The sequence below is a fragment of the Carlito syrichta genome, unplaced genomic scaffold (genome assembly GCF_000164805.1).
Source record: "Carlito syrichta isolate Samal-C Ts95f unplaced genomic scaffold, Tarsius_syrichta-2.0.1 Scaffold303780, whole genome shotgun sequence".
Classification (NCBI taxonomy): Eukaryota; Metazoa; Chordata; class Mammalia; order Primates; family Tarsiidae; genus Carlito; species Carlito syrichta.
This window is the reverse complement of record NW_007247876.1, coordinates 113,130-117,654: the sequence shown is the minus strand read 5'-3', so window position 1 is coordinate 117,654 and position 4,525 is coordinate 113,130.

Here is a 4,525-nt window from a genome sequence, read left to right as displayed (position 1 = left end):
AGGCTATAGCCCCATCCCTGGGCTGGGCAGCTCCAACACCAGATGTCCACTGGGCAAATCCCAAGAGTTGCCATGTGACTTCCCCGTGCTCATGCCCAAATCTTTATGTGGCTGGTGATTTTCTGAAGAAGGAGGCAAGTGTGAGCGTCATCAGCCAGCTCTCTGACAGCTGGGGAATGTGTACTCACCTGGTCAAAGCACCTGGCAATTCTACCAGACCCCCTAGAAGGTCCCTCAATTCCTTGACAACTGAGGTAATAACTATGATTCTTACCAAGTCACACCAGATTCATCACAACGTCCTGGAAATCCTTCCTTTACCCTTCCTCCCAGAATACTTTACTGCTCACATGTTCCCAGTCACCACATAAAGGTGTCCAAGTCCTTACTGACTCACACTTAACCTTCCACCATTTCTCAAAACCAAGCTTGAGGTTTCCAGAGGCAAACACAGGCTTCCCAGATGGGCACAGCCACCGGCAGGAACAGGGGCTGGAAATCTGCTAGGTGGGAAATGGACAGCCTCCACTCAGATTCATATGTGGGAACTGGCACCCAGATGGTGAAACTGACCCCCAGATGGAAGAACTGGCACCCAGATAGGGGACCTGGCCCCCAGAGTGGTAAATGGCCCTCCAATGTGGGAACTGGCACCCTGATGTGGAAACTGACACCCACATGTGGGAATTGGCACCAAGATGCAAAACTTATACCCAGATGAAGGAACTGGCATCCAGATATAGGAACTGACATGCAGACATGGGAACTTGCACCCTGATGAGGGAACTGGTACCCAGATTTGGAATTTCACCCAGTTGTGGAAGTTAACACCCACATGTGGGACCTAGTACCCACATGTGGGAATTGACACCCAGATGTAGGAACTTGCACCCAGATGAGACAACTGGCACTCAGATGGGGAAACTGGCATCCAGATCTGGGAACTGGCATCCAGATGTGGCAATTGGCAACCAGATGTGGGAACTGAAACCCAGATTGAGAACTGGCACCCATATGTGGAATCTAGCACCCAGATGTGGGATCTGGCATCCAGATGTGGGAAACTGATACTCAGATGGGGAACTGGCCCCCAGATGGGGGTACTGGAATCCAGATTGGGTATGGGCACCCAGATGCGGGAATTTGCACCCAGATGAAGCAACTGGCAGTCAGATAGGGGAAATGTCATCCAGATGTGGGAACTGGCATCCACATGTGGAAACTGAAACCCAGATTGAGATCTGGCACCCATATGTGGGATCTAGCATCCAGATGTGAGATCTGGCATCCAGATGTGGAAACTGATACCCAGATGTGGAAACTGGCATCCAGATGGGGAACTGGCATTCAGATGGTGGAACTTGCACCCAGATGTGGGAATTGGGACAAATGTGGGAACTGGCATCCAGATGTGGAAACTGACACCCTGATGGAGGAAACAGCATTTAGATGTGGGAACTGGCATTCAGTTTTGGAAGCTGACATCCAGATGTGGCAACCGGCACCCACATGTGGAAACTGGCCCTTAGATGTGGGAACTGACACCCAGATGTGGGAACTGAAATCCAGATGGAGAACTGGCACTCAGAAGAGGAAATCAGCACCCAGATGGGGCACCTGGCACCCTGATATGGGAGCTGGCACCCAGATGTAGAAACTAGTATTCAGACTTGGGAACTGGCAGGTCTGCTTGTGTTTTAAGAGAAGGCTGAGTTCATTTTTATGAGAAGACGTCTATGTTTTATAAGTGGTAACTAATTCTAGTTTTAAAAAAATTCTGAGAGTAAAAGAAAAGCACATCTACATATCAAATGTACACATTACAGCCATTTCCCACATTCTGGCCAAGAGCCTAAGACAAGAGATAATATTTGAATAAATAACTACGGGTCAAAATGAAAGGAGACAAAACATCTCTAGGGAGCTACAGATGAAGTGCTGCAGAAGCTCAGAGCAAAGCAGGACCCAGAACCTTGAGGACTAAGGCCCCTGTCGTGACCACAATGTCCGCCTCTGGCATCTAGCACAGCACAAGGTACAGAAGAACCCTCAATAGATGCTCAGGGAATGAGGGAGCAAACACAGACACATGTGTCTCTCCTCATTGTTGGGACTCCAGCTGAGCAAGGACAGAGTCTATAGCCAAGAAATTACCCTCGTGCCTGGAACGCAATGTTGACACTGTCACATGCTGTCCCCTGGAGTTCCGTAGCCAGGGTCCTTCTCTCAGCCTCTTGCATGTGTCAGCATGTCACTAGGTACTTTTCCCAAGCTACAGCAGCAACATGAAGAACAGGTAAGTCCCTAAGCGCACACCAACTTTGGCCCACCTGTGAGGGGTGGGTGGCAAGCGTGTAGGTGTGGCCACATTCACCACAGTCTCCCTCAGAAGCATCCTGTACTCCCAACGCGCCCTGCATGGGCAGCTCTTTGCTTTCATGCCATAGACTACTGACTACCAACTTTTCTTAGGAGCCTGGGTCAGAAGCTGCTCTAGATGTCTCTGCAAAATGACAGTAACTTTGGACCCAGTTGGCCTTTGCCGGGCAGGTTCCCCTCCTGAGCAGTTTGGCATCAGGGTCTGCCCCCACCAACATCCATTCCAGACACAGAATAGAGCTGGGGCCAGGACTGCACAGCACCCAGCTGGCCAACTCCAGAACCTCAGGTGCTCTTCCAGAACATTCCACGTGCTGATGTACCCTTAGCCTTACCAAAGAATAGTTTCCTAGTGGTTAGCAATGCATGCATTTCTCCACCCTAATTAGCATCTAAACAGGCACCACACTGTCCCCAAGTAGATTGGTCTTATTGGTGTCTGGGCGGACATCTAGGTTGCACCTCTGCTGTCTGTCAAGACTGGGTCTGGGAAAGAGAGACTCCCAGCACCCTGAAGTTCTCCATCACTCAGTTTTCCCCTCTGACAGTCAGGTTAAATGCCCTGAATGTAAACAGTACTTGTGTCATGCTTGTTACTTGAGTTCCACAACCCTCTTCTCTGCTACTTTGCATTAGAAAAGAAAGTTTCTTACTACACAGTTGAAGCCTTTTTCACCTTTACATCTCTCTCTCTATGTGGAACAAGCCTGTTGTTATCGGCCTCCTCTGCAAAAGCAAAAATGCAGAGGCAAAAATCAGAACAAGGGTCCTCTCCTACTGTGGGAGCTTTTCTGTCCTCTCAATAAATCCTGCCTTCTAAAAAAACCCCAAAAAGTTATTTCTTTTTCTTATATAAGTTGCTTTACTTCTCGTTTTTATAAGTTATCCTACTTCTTGTTTTTTCTAAGTTACTCCTCATTTCCTTGTATTACCTAAGTTACTTCCTGGTTCTTTGTGCCACTCTTTTCCAGAGCTTTTCACTTGGGCAGGCTATACATTCAAACTTTTGGTGGAATCCAATCAGGATAGTGATCTTGTAAACCAATCAGCAAATAGGACATGCAAATGAAATAATTAAGTAAAACCAATCAGTGTGAAACATGTGATACTAACTGCAGCCTTGAGCTACAAAATACCCAATCAAATGAATCATGCCAGACTGTAACCTTATAAGGGAGACAAAGAGGTTACAATGAAAAGAAATAATATATAAGGCAATGCCTCGCTGCGTTTGGGGCTCAGCCTTTGGATGTGAATCCGCTGAGCCAGTGCTGGCACGAATAAATGCTGTTTCTTGGCAAGGTAGCCTCGGTGTCCCGTTTTTCTCTGTAAAGATTCCTGCTGCACCGGAACTCCAGGTTCACCTACTGCACATGCCTGGCGAAACTCAAGTCTAGGATAAGTCCAGTTCACCACCTACCTGGGTCCTGCTCTGCTGGGTGCTAGAAACCTTGCACATACAGTCTCCTCCTGCACACCTGCATACATGACTCCCTCCTGCACACACGCACTCCTCCTATACCCACAGTCTCTTCCTGCACGGGAACTGGGAGCTTTGAGATGGGAACGCCCCCAGGGCCTGCCTGGGCCTGGGCAGTGGTGAAGTGCCCTCTGCTGGTCTCTGCAGTCCGCCCTCTCACATTGCCAGCCCCCAGTCTGTCCTTCCCGCTGTGTTCCTGCCGAACACAGGCTCACCCCGTCTTCCTGCCAACTATAACCATGCTCCTGTTCCTACTCCACTGTCGATGTTGCTTCCTGTTCAGCCCGATGGGGCTGGAGCTCCACCTCCTTCTCCACTCTTGTGACCCCAGGTCACGTCTGCACAGCCCCAAGCATCAAGGTCAAGTGCATCACCTTGTCTTATATGCCCCAGTTATTTTAAGTTATAACGTTCTCATACCCTTCACTCCTGTCTTGGTTGGAACAGCCCTGAGTGGGCTTTGTAAGAGGGGCCTAGAATTTGTCGGACCTGTTTCTGGCTCCATCCTTCCTATCCCTTGATAGATCTGTGAAGTCTAGTGGGATCTCTACTGATGTTGTCTTTTCATTTTGCCGGTCTTTCCCTGTTATTCTGCCTTTCATCTTCCTTTGCTGTCTATCTAGAATTTTCAATTCGGTTTCATATAAATCTCCTTCTTGAAACCTG